This window comes from Chinchilla lanigera, unplaced genomic scaffold (genome assembly GCF_000276665.1).
Source record: "Chinchilla lanigera isolate Chin_1 unplaced genomic scaffold, ChiLan1.0 scaffold00014, whole genome shotgun sequence".
Taxonomy (NCBI): Eukaryota; Metazoa; Chordata; class Mammalia; order Rodentia; family Chinchillidae; genus Chinchilla; species Chinchilla lanigera.
In genome coordinates this window covers 25,018,273-25,034,127 of record NW_004955415.1, presented here as the reverse complement: position 1 = coordinate 25,034,127, position 15,855 = coordinate 25,018,273, and the positions used below count along the sequence as shown (strand labels likewise).

At 37.0% G+C, this 15,855-nt stretch overlaps 1 protein-coding gene across 4 annotated transcripts in view; it reads right to left on the bottom strand.

The window, feature by feature from the left end:
* The window catches only part of Macrod2 (MACRO domain containing 2), a 1,840,776-nt gene that overhangs the window by 205,057 nt on the left and 1,619,864 nt on the right, over positions 1–15,855 (bottom strand). The gene's annotated exons all lie outside the window — the stretch shown is intronic.

Here is a 15,855-nt window from a genome sequence, read left to right as displayed (position 1 = left end):
ACACTTCTGACAGTTAACTTACATAGCGCTTTACAACATTCAAGCAGTTTGATATACATAATCTTATTTAATGGATGTTATATCATTTTCAGTTCATAGTGTATGAAAACAGAGGTTCAGAGAATTACCTACTCAGTAACAAACAACACAGGCCCAGGTCTCCTGATCTCAAATTTTCTGCTTTCTTTTAGCCTACAAGCCCACACACAACACAAAGACCCTTCCATGTCACCGAGCCAAGACTCGTTTTTGGCATCATTCTGTGACAGTGCATGAAAATAATGGGAGAAAGACAAAGCTTTGCTCGTGAGGGTTATGTATTAATACCAGGCTGTGCATTTAGAAGACTTCATGACAGACTGGACTGTGTTTATTAACAGTCTGCTGTGCATGCCTCTCCCTGCCCTATGTCCAAGTGAGTTCCCACAGCTGATTGTGAATATGGAAGCACCAGTGAGAAACACTTGGGTACCTCGTTTAATCTCTGTCCATCTTGTCAACTACGGCAGCGGGTCTCATAGGCCCTCACTCCTACTCTCATGAGACTAGCCAGCACCCGTTTCATTATCTCATGAAAATCCAGGCCCTTAATAGTTTGGCACCTTTCATTGGTACCCTTAAGTCCATCCTACATTCAGGTTACAGTGTCTTGCCTGTGGATCCTGGAACATACTGTATTTTTGCCTTGATGCTGTGCAAACTTCATTCTCTGAGTCTGAATTTTTTTTGTTGTTGTTCATTTTCCTTCAACATTTCTCCCTTCAACAGTCCTTTAAGATTTTACTCATACTTTAACCAGGCCCATCCAGGTTGAATTACTTACCTCTCTTCTTCTGCATGCTCACACTGCCCCTGGACAGCCCAGTTATACCACCACGTACATTTTATTTACTTATGTCTCCTGCCCTCCATCATCACCCATAGGAACTTGGGGGTTGTCTTTCATTGTGTCTCAACAACTGCTTTCTGAATAAGTGAATGAAAAGAAAATGAATGAGTTAATACCTTTTCTGAATGTACAATCTAATTTAAAGCCAATCAAAAAGAAGATATCCTAAACTTGGACCTTTACATGAAACAATTAAGGGACATTCACTTGAGAACTTTCAAATAGTATCTGTAGAAGAGTTTGTTGGTCTCAGGGTAGGGCCAGGAGGTTACAGTCATCGTTTAATATAATCTATGATTTCTATAGCCTTGTTTTATCTGTTGTGTCTTGTTTTATTGTGCTTTTAAGGCCATGTTTTCTTTAAATGATTCTTACCTTGTAGCTGGGGAGTAATTAAGACATCAACTGGTAAGAACACAGACTATGCTCTGTTTCACTGGGAAATGGTTGCAGCAGATTTCTTAGAAAAGGAGAAAATCTTATAGTTAAGGGACACAGTACAAGGCTAGTGTAGAGTGAGTGGACATGGTTAGGCTACAGCTTTGAATAGCATAGGCTGAACTTTAGGAATAATTTCTGAGGAAAAGTAATATCTTTTGCTTTTAAATGTCTTTCTACTCTGCCCTCATGTTCAATTTCACAGTTGTTCTTATTCTTTATAATAATCAGACAAGTACCAGAACAGCCTATTCCACTCAAACACTGCCTTGGGCATAGGTAATTTTTTACTGAATAATAATAATTAAACATAATGGAAAAGAATTGCTTTGGAATAACAGGCAGGTGAAACAACTTAACATAATGCTCATTCTTCTCTGAAAAATAGTATGGTACTTATAAATCATTGAAACTTTGCAGTTTTTAAGGATATTTCTGAATTTAAAATATGTCCTGAGATTAAAGCCTATAATCCAGTTATTTATCTTGACTGTTCATTCAAGATATTTAAGTGCCTACTATATGCTAGCCACTTTTTTCAGTATAATCACACAGGGTATTGTTAAATACAGATAATATATGACCAGTACTGCTAAAAAAAAATGAAAGTATGATATGGAAGCCAAAAACTAGACTTTAGGTGACCCTCTGGAATATATTCAATGTACTAAATGTACCAATGGGTTAATTTCAGTATAGGTCATTAAACTCCACTGTGAAAACATTTTAGCTTTTGCATGTGGAATTACAAATTCATCTAACAAACTGATCCTAATTCTGACATTTGTTCATGGCTTTAAATTGGCGGAAGTCTAATTTTCTTTCCTTAAGAGCAAATGTCAGCATATTTGTTACCTTGTACTGAAGTTGAGTGATGCTTTTGGCATGCATGTAGAAGACACGATTAAAATTTGGTTGTCTACCCTTCTTCTACTTTAATATAGCTTGTGGCCACTTGCAACCAAAAAGGAACCAAGACAAGGTGGAATGATCTTGCTTGTTCTAAACTAAGCATGGCCATATTTTATTTTTAATTAATGAATGAAAAGTTAATTAACAAAATTTTCATGGGATACAACGTATTGTTCATATATGTGTGTACCCTGTTCAGTGATTAAGCTAATTAACATATTAATCACCTCAGATACTTTTTTTTGTTATGGGAACATTTAAAACCAACTGTCTTAGCAATTTTTAAACATATGATACATAATTGTTATCTATAGTCACCATGTTGTAATAGCTCCAGAACTTATTCTCCTTGTCTATCTGGAACTTTGTATTTCTGGACTCCCTTTGGTAATGCATAAAGGCTACAAGGCCACTGTTCTAGACTGACGTAACTATAAGTGAGAGGACAGGTACATCAGTTAGGATCAAACATAGTCAGTGCATCCTCAAGTCTACTGTTGAGAGTCTGGTCACTTTTCTAAATTATTGGTCCCATCATTTAATTCTGGAGACTTCTCCTAACCATAGCCCTCTTCCCCACACCCAACCCCATGCTTAGAAGCAGAGGCAGTTCAGGCAACAAACAACGAGAATAATCTCATTTTCTTTCATGTGCTTAGATAGCATTTTCTCCCTCTTCACTTGTAGTTTATAAGGCAACCAGGAAAATGCAGCCATTACTTGACATAGGGTTTTAAAGAATCTTCTTGCAATTTTCATTTTATTTCCTATAAAGACTAGGATTGTGTAAGAATATTTTCTTTAATAGATGTGTCATAAGCAAAGGTATCTGATGTGTTTCATAATCCTTTTATCTAAGGAATTTCCACAACATAATGATCTCCCTTAATATGCATTGAAGAGACCCAGTCCCCTTTCAAATTGGGGATAAATCATGCATATCCTTATTCTAAAAATTTAGTCTGAAGTCTACTGACATTCTCTGAAAACTGTCATTTTCTCCTTATCTTTGAAAAATTATGTTATAACTCCAATGGCTGCTATCGTGAAGGATGTATCCTTGAAGAACACTGTAGCCTTTGAAAATAGTTTCTAAGGAAAAAGATGGCTTTCAAGTAACAGCTAGCAAAAGGAAAAAGTTCTACTCCTTTTAAGACAATCAGTTCACCACTTACCATAATTCAGAGCTCCATATTCTCAGTAATGATGACAAATACAATTTCCTTTACTTACTACTCTTTTAACTACTCATTAGCACTGGTGTATGTTAATGCTGTAAGAGTTTAAGTTCATATGTCAGCCACATTTTTTATTATTAAAAAGACAAAGAACTTTAGAAGGACCATAACAAACACAGAGGGAAGAACTAAAAGCCATATCATTTCAAATATAAGCTTCACAGCTCACTGTTTTCCTACTTATAGCCCTTCTTGCACCATTCACACAATTTTTCTCTTCACATTTTGTAGACATGTAACTTAAACAGTGCCCTGTTGAACATCTTTTCTAATGCATTTTAATGAAATAATTTGTGGTCAGGTATACCTTTGTTTATGCTTCTTGTAGAAAGAAAATCCACTGATTTTTGAAAGAATGCCATTTCACAACAATGCTTCAAGGTGGTTGAGATTTCTCCATTCAAAATCCCAGAAACAGTTTTGACTAAGATAATGTTTACTCACAAAATGTTTAACCTGTAGGGACACTATGCATCTTTAGGGAAGTTTTGGCATTAAATAATCTCTAAAATCTCCAAGTTCATGAGAGTATGATATACAGAGAACTCTATGAGTAGTAGGTTTTCAGTAAGTTTCTTATTTTTTCTCCCCCCACAATACCTACTGCTACTCCCTATACCTCAGACTAATTTCCTTGTAAGGGGCAGCAAGTATAATAATGCAAAATAAGAGAATTTAAAGTGGGACCTCTGAATATTATATTTGAGGACTAGTTTTCATATATGCATCTCTTGCTATTCATGATTAATCAATATAGATTTTTAAAATTAAAAGTTAGTAAAATTAGTTCAAAATGTCTCATTAATACCAAGGTTTTATCTTCCTGCATTTCCTAATAATCACAGGTATTTAAAGACAGGTTGTGTTGCCTTCTGATGAATCAATTGTTTCACTGAAATTTTTTCAAGTTGGCTAGTTAATATTATAGCCTTTACAGGGGCAATTCCTGCAGAGGGTGTTAAGTTGGATTTGGACAAAGAATTTGGATTTCATAGACAAATAAAGTGCATTAAAACATGGGATACTATACATGAATCTATTTTCAATACTAATTTGTATTATTTGACTTAAAGATATGCATCCATATATTTTACTGCTACCTACTGTGGTCATCATGCTGAAAAGAAAGGAAGCCAAAGCACCAAAAAGTAGAAAGTGGAGACTCGAAGAGGCAATTATCAGGAAATAGGAGCCGACAACCTGAATATGTAAAATTGTTGCAAGTATCTATTACTAGGAACAAGCCAACCAAATACTTAGAGGTTTAAAATAACCATTTTGCTAACTGAACAATTATGTACACTGACTGAGCTCAGCTTGGCGTCAGTGTCAGTCAGCTGGGAGTTGGTTGGGGTTCATTTGGCCTTTGGTCATAGAGTCCATGTGGGAGCTCTCCATGTGGCATGAGCTTTTCATACTATGGCAACTGTGTTCTGAAAGGCAGTGTCGGTAAAGGCCTCACAAGGGGCATGCATGGCCTCACACAGAACATAAAAAATTACTGATTACTCCCCCTCTTGTCCTTTCCACCTGTGTCATTCTGCATTCTAGCCACTCCCTGAAACTCCCTGAAATGTATCGTTCCTTTCTTGTAAGTTTCCTAAAGTTTCCGTAGTTTCTCGGAAGACTGCTTCACAAAGACTTCGCTTGCCAAGCAGGATGTGGTTTTTTGGTTTAAAAGCTGCTCTCACCCCTGGTTTGCTGCTGATCTGATCCTACCCTGCGTGGAGGCTCTCAGTCAGTCCCTGGCCAGCTAATAAAGGCTCATTCTAAAATCTCAATTGGCAATCCGTGTGTTTCGGTATTTGTCGGTTGATACCTTGGTTCGGTTCTGAGTCCAGAACAGTGTCCTTAGAGCTAGGATTCTAGTACAGGAGGGAGGAGCTCCACTTTCCCTAAAGTCTTTGCTTACACAGGTACAGCAGTCACAGTGTCCTCCCAGGTTGAAAGAAAGGGAAAGAGACTCTACCGCTCAGTAGGGGTCAGGAAAAAGTGGTGGACAGCTGTGATCTCTCAGAACCACCATTTTGAAAGACTGCCTCATTGTCCTTTGGCTTGGTAAGAACATTGTCAAAAACTGGCATTTTTCTCTGGACCACTGCTAGGGAACCACAGGAGCTCTAATGTCTCAAAGGCGACTTCTAACTCGTAAATTTGTTCTTTTTCTTAAAATAAGTACAAATACACACTTACCTACCTTTTTATACCTATTTGACATTAACTGTTCAGAGAGAGGTTTCCTTTAGGAAAATATTCCTTCTCTTATACAACAGACATTGAGTGTATATCCCAGGCACAGGCAGGAGTGGATATAGTGAATTAAGTCCACACAGCCACCCTGGCCAAAAAGAGTTTGTGTAAATAGCTAAGTCTTTAATTTGAAGTGAAATTGCCATGGGTAGTTTGTCCTGATAGCTAAGAAATGACCAAAATACTTCGGCTTACTCCTTACTCCCAAAGGTATTGCTGCCATGATTGACTCCCAGCCATGCTATGATGGGGCTATACTCTTTGTAGTGGCTATTCAGCAAAGCAGAATGTATGCTTTCCCCCCACCTAATAGCACAATTTTCACTCAGTCTTATATTTCTCTTATTTTTCCAAAAAGTAATGAATTGCCCTACACATCTCCACAGTGGCTTGCAGAATTATCTAATGAAATCTATCCTGGTAAGGGAAAATACTCATATCTTAAAATAGTATTATGTATCACTGAATTGTTTCAAGTCCAAAATTCTTTCTTAAGAAAATGTGGTATTTATGCACAATGGAGTACTACTCTGCCATAAAGAAGGATTAACTTGAGTCCTTTGTAGGAAAATGGATGCACCTGGAGACTATAATTTTAAATGAAATAAACCTGACACCCAAGCTTAAATATCACATGGTTTCTCTTATAGGGGAAACTCAAATTAAGATAAAAATAAAAAGTAAAATAAAAGATAGATAGTAGGAAGTAGAAAGACAAATCTTTCTTAAATAGGAAGGAGACCAAGAGGTGGAGGTAGGGAAGGGGCAGGGGGGCAAAAGGGATGAAAAATGGAATTAAGGTGCATTAAATACATCTATGGATTCCACACAAGGAACACAAACATTATGTACTGTGTGTATTAATAAAAAATTTTTTAAAAAGAAGAAAGAAAAATACACACACATAAGATACATGACATGTCTATGGGCTCAACAAAATCAACAAAACTGAGTCAGTTCTTTTGAATCTCCAGCTTAGTAACAACATATTGTACAATCGGTCTGGAAGTTGTATAGTCAATTCAAGTCTATCACTGACAGCTGAGCTTATCTGTGAGACCACCACAGTGACCAGCTGCTCAGCAATTAATTGAATCTCTCTGTGGTCGATCCAATTACATCATTAAAAAATAACCAGACCAACCTTTTTACAGTCTGATTATCCAGTTGTCTTAATGACTGTATTGGATTGGGCTGCCCAGTGACCCCAGCAATGGCTCCACAACTGGCCTGCGAATGATCAAGACAGCCAGTCATCCATGGCCAGCATAATTTCAGCAATAAAATGGAGCTGTCTCCTCGTATGCTGCAGTAGCATTAACAGGATTGTTTTCACCATAAGCCATGGCCTTATCTGACACAGGGACGTTTTCTGACAATTACACAGCCATATGCACATTTGACCCTCCTGCCCGTATCCTGGAATAACTCCACCACCGCCAGTCTGGAAGCTTCAGTGTCACTGAAGATACAAATCTGATTAAGTAAACTGCAGTTGCAAATCAGGCATATTGATAAATAATTGGAAACTTTTATGAATGTTGTGATGCTTACTATTTAATGTAAATGTCCTTTTCTTCCTGCTTTTAAAAGAAATAATCGACCCTTTCCTTGCTTGGCTGACATATTTGATGAAAAAATGAAATAAAAACATTGGAGAAGTATTTCTTTTAAAGCAATCTAGTCATTCTTGGAGTATAAAACATAAATTACAACCCCAGATTTCCTTGGCAGATATGTCTATTGAACGTACCTCTTTTCTGTTCAGCAGATATGAGTCTTATTTGGTAAATATCATTTGCTTCACATAGTTACACACACACACACACACACACACACACACACACACACACACACAGGAAGAGCTCACCTGCCTTTACCTTACACTTTCCTCTCTCTTCAGCCAATTCTATATGGAGTGTTGATTTTAAAACATCTCACTAGAGATATTTTACAGTTCACTTTTGCTGTGCCATTAGCAATATTTTTCAAATATTTATCCATGTTGTTTCTAAATAAAACACCCAAGCAAACATTTCCGAGGCATTTATGAATGTATTTAGGAGAGAAACTAGTGTCTATGGGCCATAAGCCATTCTCCGTTACAATGGATTTTAACACAGCACTTTGAAGGTGTTAGAGTAGAAACGGATGTGCTGACTCGGTCATGGCCTATAGGAGCGTCAGCTGAATCCTGCATAGTGAACATCACAGAGCACAGAAATTACTACAGTTCAGCACATAAATTGTCACTAGGGCAGAGAGCACACTTCCCCCTTCTCGTCTGTCCTCTCCTTAGTATTCTCTTCTGCTGCACAGCTTTCTTCTAGTCACTAACATCTCCTCTCTTCCTCTCACAAAAATCTAAACTAAATGTCTCCAGGGGTATCGATGAATAATTTTAAAAATGTACAGTGGTTCCTCAGTTCATGAACTGAATTTGTTCTACCCTCTTGGGGAAGATGACCATGGCCATGTTCATCATCTGGTTTGGAGTTTGGAAACAAAAGCAAAATTTTGCTGAATACTTCTGGGTAAGAACATAATTGTTTGTGAATAGAAGTGTTCGTGAACCTGAAACAAGGGATTACTGTATATGACAAATATGGCTGGCCTACCTGACTATATAGCTAATAAATGGGGAATTTATTATTAAGGAAATACTAGCAAAACTACGTTAATTTCAGCAATGTTAGTTCAGTAAACTTTTAAAAATTTGTCTTTTATATGCAAAAGATTCTTTTCATATATGTCAGCAAATTCTTTTAGTATTATATAAAGGCACTAAGATGTAACAGAAAATTGCACAGTAACTTATTTTTATTCTTGCATGTCACAAATTCTTGTTAATAAATATAATTTGACTGATGCCTTCAAACATGGCATGTTCAATCATAATCATCCTATTAAGTATCCATGAAAGAATAAAGGAAAAATGAATTATTCAAATAAAAATGCAGAGCATATCACATATAATTTGGCTTAGAGAACCTGATAGTTTATGTTAAAACATTAATATCAATACAATGCATCAACTTTTAGAATTTTTTCCTGGTCAATGTAAATCACAAAGACACAGGACTCTAGGATTCAAACTGGATTGTTTTTCTCAAATGGAATTTGATTTAATTGTGTTCTTAGGTTGGCCAATTGGCTTGACCTAGATGTCCCCAATTTCCTGATCTTTAAAGTACATTCTAATGTTTTTGATGATTAATGAGGCTACTCATTTTCCCAATGTTTCTTGACTAAAAGTGACAAGGCATTCATGCAATAATTACTTGACAGAATTTCAATGTGCTTTGTGAGCTTCCCAAATACTCTAAATGTATAGGTCAGGTGCTGATATCACATTAAATAGTACAAGGCTACAAATAAAAGAATTTCATAAGTCTTACCATTAACTTCAATAGGAAAATTAAGAAATAACATTTCCAAATGGAGGGATGGATTTTATTTAAAGCAAAGGTATTGTGGTAGTGACAGGGTAAGAAATGTATTATTCATACTTAGTACATTTTGTTGTCTTCAAAACTAAATTTTAAGAAATCTATTTCTTTTTGTCTTTTTGAGACAGGGTCTCACTATTCAGTTCAGGCTGGCCTTTAGTTCACTCTTTGTAGCACAGTGTGGTCTAGAACTTGCAATGATCCTCCTGTCTCAGCCTCCTGAGTGCTGGGATTAGAGGCGTGTGCCACCACGCCCAACTGCTAATATTTTTTATACTAAATATCAAGTAGCAATAATGATCCTAAGCAAGTAGTTTACAATATGTCATTGGAGGTGAGGTGCTAATAGAATAAAGGTAAAAACTTATTAGTTAAAAACTAACCTTTAAATAATAGAGTAAAATTTTTTTAAAAAATAATTTTAGAAATTATATAAAAATTTAATGATTTAAAAGTGATTCTTTAAGAGAATTTATATGTAACATATACAAGAACTGGACTCCACCGAATTAATACAATACACCAACTAATGATCTGTGCTCATTAAAGGACATGACTAAGCAAACAAAGAAGTTGAACCATAGAGATGATTTTTGCAAGCTGACACAGGTTTTGTGTAGGCTAATCTATCTGTTGGCAGCACATCTGAATGGGTAAGTGCTGGCTTCTCAGAAAAGTGTGCATTGTGTAGTGTAAAGAGAAAAGAACTAATGCTTTCAGATGATTTGAGCTCTCAGGTCTAAAGCTGAGGGAGGATTATTTTTCTGGTGTTTGGTGGGCATGAATAAGAATTAACAAATGTGCATTAGAAAAGCTCAGAAAATTTCTGAAAGAGAGGTAGAGACAATCAAAAGAAAGGACACACTCTGGAAGGTAAAAATAAGCAGTTCTTACTGAGGAGTCTTGCTAGTAGAACGGAATTCTTAAGGGGGAAGACATAGCAGTGAACACATTTAAGGAAATACACATCGAAGCGGTTTCTTTTTGAAGCTTATCCCCAGTTCTGAGAGGTCACTGAGAAAAGCTAAGATTTAATATAAGTCATTCAGTTGGATTTTAGTTAGAGGCACAGTCCATCTGACAATATTCAACTGATTACATCAAGCTGGAAATGTGGCAGAAGGACTTTTGGGGGAGGAACACTGACCTCAGCCTTTCCTGCTTCAGCATAGTCTAGCTTCTCCTCGGACACTGGGGTGGGGTGCAGTTATCACAGCATCGTGCTTGAAGACAAAAGAGCTGGTGCTCTGGTTTTTAACAAAAATTTCAAACATATAATTTTTATTAATTACAGTTCTCCTTTGTACCTCAGGTTTCTAGGCTTGCTCATTCTATATATCTGCTATTTTTTCTTCTTTGACCTGTATCTCTCTGTTTCTTAGTCCCATCCCTGGTAACGGCAGTTTTGTTCTATCTCTGCAATGAACCTTTTGCTTTTGTTAATGATGTCAAATGTAAGTGTGATCATACAGTGTTTTTCTGTTTGTATTTGGGTTATTTAATTTAGTATGTGGCTTAGTTACTTTTTTCACTGCTGAGACAAAGTATTCAACACCCAAGGTTAAAAGAGGAAGGGTTTTTTAAGCTCATAGTTTGTAGAGGTTTTAGTTCATAATTGGCTGGCTCCAAGGCAGAGAAGCCTCAAGGAGGAGAAACAGTTCATGGTGGGCAGAAGGTAGCAAAGCAACAAGGGATGACCACAGCTCTTTCTGTCCCTTATACATTATCACAGCTACTTAGGGCAGGTAGCAGGCACACTTTTAATCCTAGTGCCCTTGAACATAGCATTACATCATCAATTCCAGCATCACATATCTGGATCCAGCTGCCTCTGAAAAAGCCCCACCTATGACCACATGAAACTTTCGGGGGACATCCAAACACAAGCCATAATAGTATGTCAGGATCTCTTTTTCAAAGGCTGAATGATAATTCCATCAGGTGGAAGGATGGATGGATAGACAGATACCACATTTTGTTTGTCCATCCTTCCATTATCAGACAAATTGTTTCCATATTTCATCTCTTGTGAATAATACTTCAGTGAATATGGGAGTAAGCTGCCTTTATCAGGTGGTAATTTCATATTCTTTAGGTGTATACTAAGAAGAGGGATTGTTGGGTCACATAGCACCAAAGAGTTGGTTTTGACGCTGTGTTTCTTCAGTTGCTAGTTGTATGATCTTTAGCTTCGTTTTTCCAGCAAGTATTTCCAGAATTGACATAGAACTGTCAGTTTCTGGGAAAGCATAAGTGAAAAAAGCCATGGTTCCCGACTTTGCAGTGGGAGAAATAAACAAGAGTTGCTTCCATTAATGCCTGGTCGGGCTGTGGCAGAGACTGTCAGCATAGATCATCAGTTCTAGGGACATATCAGCAGGTTATGAAAGCCAGTCTTGGAAGACCAGCAGAAGCCAGAAAAAAAACAAACAATCTGAGTCCTGAGAAATGAGGAGGGTTTCATCAAGGAATGAAGAAAGAAGAACCAGGAGACTCTAATACGAAAATCCTTCAGGAAAAAGAAAACACAGCTCTTTAGAGGACAGTGCTTCTGCAGTTCATTAGCATGCACAACATAAAATGATAAGGAATAAGGCAGGGTGGGGGTGCAGGAGAAATTCAGTCCACACTAGAGATGTTCCTAACCCTTATTTGCAACTGGTAAGGAGACTGACAGCGTAACAGCCCAATGAGAATTGCAATCTTAGCACCTGACTTAGAATCTTGCAAAGGTGAGTTGGAATGGATGGAGGTGGCAAGAACTAAGGAGGATTAATTAGGAGGCATAGCCATGGTCCTAATCTAAGACAGTGGCATTGGGGTTGGAAAGAGGAACACAGATTTGAGGACTGAGGGAGGAAGAATTAACAGGACTTGATTAGGCATAGGCCACTGTGAAGGGCGAGTGTGAGAAATGAAGCTTGGAATTTTTAGTTTTCCCATCATGCATCATGGATTGATTAGACACCACTCAAAGCAGAGTAACATGAGCATCAGGATGAAGCACCACATTTCCCAGCAAAACCTGCCACAGTCCAATCTGCTCTGAAGAAATAACATTTTGGTGGGCCCATTCAGGGAAGCTGATCAATTGTGAGGAAGATTCTAATATTTTTTTAATGAACCTGACAAGAATCTTCTATCAGAGAGAGCAGGACATTCCAAATAAACGCAGCTTATCTCTTTCATTTCTACTCTGAGTAATGAGCTTTAGAAATTGGTTTGAAGAAAAATTTTTATTAGAATTCTATCTTTGCTTTGATTAAAAGAGAATTGAAGACTTGAAGCACTCTTTCTCCAGCTGGCTTTGTGGCTTCAGAGTACAGTAAGGATAAGTAGATCAAACACTGACCAATAAAAGTTCTATAACAGGCAATGTTAACTGGGCCCACAATGTGTGGGAAGAATCGTGACAACTTAACAAAGGCTCAACCCATAGCTCTCAGTGAACTCCATAAGGTAATGAGAATCACTTTTTTTCTGAGTGGAGAAGTGGGTATTGAGTATTTACCAGCAGGAAACATGGCACCTCATTTAAGCCACTAGGTAAATCCCCACCATCAGAGTCCATCAATTTATCACTATCAGTGTTTTAAGTGCTTCTACTTATTTTCACAATCCTCTCTCTCTCTCAAGTTTGGTTTCAGTATAATCTTGGGATTCAATAGATATGACCTGGCATATAAAGTTAGTGAAACCCATTTCTGAAGCACAGACCACTTACATGAAGCACTATCTGCTATGGGACAAGCAGCTGAATTATCTACCAGATAATTTACAGGAGATCAATTCACTGATCTTGCTACCATGAACTCCTCCCATTTTATCTCAATTAGGCCTAGAAGCAGAGTATTACTGGCCAAACAGGGTCATTATTGTTCTTTTCTAAGGTCTTGTCCTCCTGTATATACATGTATGAAATGATAATGGAGCCCTCAGTGTGTTAGTTGGATACTTGCAAACGTTTAGCCTCTGTTCTTCTATCAATGAAGTCCAATTAGATCAGACAATGAGAATTGTTTTTCTATAAGAGGACAAGCAAGTACTGAATATTCACTGGCACTATCAGAGTATACCTTAAATCAATCAATCATCTATTTATCTGTCTTCTATCTCCCGTGTATCTATCAAAAGAGAAAGAGAAAAAGAAAGAGATTGGGGATGGGAAATGGCTTTTCCCACAATTAAATAATAGTGGGCTGACATATTAATAAGTCCTCAAGTATTTAGGTTTTAATTAGTTAATTATTTACATAATCTTTGGATTTAAAATCTTTGAAATTCAATAACCAACATAATGCAAAAAACCCCAACCTTGTCAACTTCTAGAACCTCATCTTTCTTCAGCTTACTGAAGAAAATTTGTATGATTTGAATAAAAATCTAAAAGTCAGACACATACAAGTTGACCATGAAATGGATAATGGAGGCAATAATTTTTTTCTGGAAATCTCTGCTTCAGTTATCTGGAAAGCTTAGTTAAAAACAAAAACTTCTAAGGCTTTGAATTATGTGGACAACTGTTATGTTTCCTTTATTGTGATGATGAAGACATTCAAAGCGGCAGTGTTTCCTACATTTTTGACTATAGATTAAGACAGAAGAAGGCATCTAGTGATGGCATGTGAACACCAGCTGTTGCTACACCTCTGAAGTTCCATCTTGTTTTAGATTACATTTAGAAAAGAGAATTAAAAGCATTGCCATTAAAAAGAATCTGTTAAAATATGGCAGAAAGTTTTCACCTTGTGCAAATAATAAAGCAAAAACTCATTGGGTCTTTTACCCTTTAAGCTTCAAGATACTTTAGAGAGGTGCTCGTGAAATAAATTGTGCACATTATACCCAACTCATGCAAGCTCTCAGCCTGCTGCATACTGAGTGATAAAATCTTTCTCTCTCATAGTCACATTTCATAAGAAATGAGGCACTACATACTCACTTTCCATGTGCAGCACTTGAAACCAAATCCCTCTCCTTTGAAAAGGAGCTAGGCATCCAGAAATGACTAATCTTACAAGTTGGTCTCTCAGGTGAATTACTCTCAGATGCTCAGATGGATAATGTGCCCTTTCTTCTATGAAATACCTGTTGCATAAGCAGGTGAATTTCAACCAGATGGCTTTAAGAACTATAGATTTGGCATTTTTGGACATAATTAAAAGTGGGATGAAGACCTTCCCATTGCCAAGAGCATAATCATTACACCTCATATGGTAGAAACATTTACGAGGGGGGATCATGTGCAAGAGCTGTGTGCAGACACAACTTTCCACTTGTGGTGCAGTCCTGAGACAAATGACCAGAAACAGAAATGACTAGAAATATATGTGGCTTCCATTAGGAGAAGGGCCTAAGACTAAAATACAGTTCACATGGTTGATTTGGGAAATGATCCAGGAAACATGGAAAGAAAAGCCAAGTGATAGAGGAAAGGGGCCCTATCAATAAAGGGCAAGGTATTAAGCCACTTGCTACAATGGGAACTTGTATGCTGCAGGGAAACACTGAGAAGTGATGTAAAACGGATACCTTAAAATCAGGACACCCAAGAGGAGAGGAGCTGAGACACTTAGACATTGGAGAATCACTGGTGGAGGGCAAGGTTTCAGTGGATGTTAATTGCTTGGCACTGCCTGCCTGCCATAGCAGAGTAACCTTCTACTGGCAGAGAAGGTTCTCATTAGGTCTTGAAAAAAAGCACAAAGTTGTAGATATTGGTAGTTGAAGATTTTTTGCACCACTGAAATATTAAGGCCAAGGAATATGTGTATGGGAAACATTTTCTAAAATGTTTTCAAAATTTTCTTTCATCTCCTTTTTTTCTATTGTTTGTTCTTTTCTTTTTCTTCCTTCCTTCTCATTTAATTTGGCTAAATGTGTCAGGGCCAAGAAAATGACCTACCTCTATTCTAATTGTTATTTTTTTCCCTTGACAAATTCCATTACACGTACTTTGGAATATTGCTTTAAAATATATTGCCTCAGTCATCGTGCATATGGAAAGCCCACAAAGTTAGCCTGTTTCCTAGGTGCATACATATCACACTGGCATTATTAAAACATATCTGGAAACCAGGATGTTTTAACAGTCAAGACTTGATAATATATTTAACTCTCTTCACCCAACATCTGACAAGGAACAAAACTTCCTTCAGTTCCCGGGAACTTTTGTAGAAAATCAGTTGACTTGTAGACTTGACTTCGCTTTTTAGAGCTTTAGCCTTCATTATTTTTTGAACAGGGAGGTTAAGAAGTAGCCTGTCTTATAAGCAATGGATTGTCAGATAAATTAGCTATACCCAAGTTTTAGAAATGTCTAATGACTTTGAATTACTATTCAAATTAGGTTTTTAAATTTACTTTACTGTGGGCTTTCCCAGGTGAATGCTAATGATGGAGTAAATATGTTCTACACTGAAATAAAAATGTAAGAAATAAATAAAACATTTTAGCAAAATATAGCTATTCACAACAAGGAAAACAAATCAACCATATAAAAGAAGACTTCAAGATATTTCTGGGAAACATAAATCTGTGTGTTCATATTCCAACTGAGTATATCAGCCATCATGATTGTTACTATACCATTTCTCCATTTTATTCATATTTCTCTGTCATAACAATCAGGACCATATTCTATGGCTGCTTGTTTTAGTCTGCAGTAAATGATCTGACT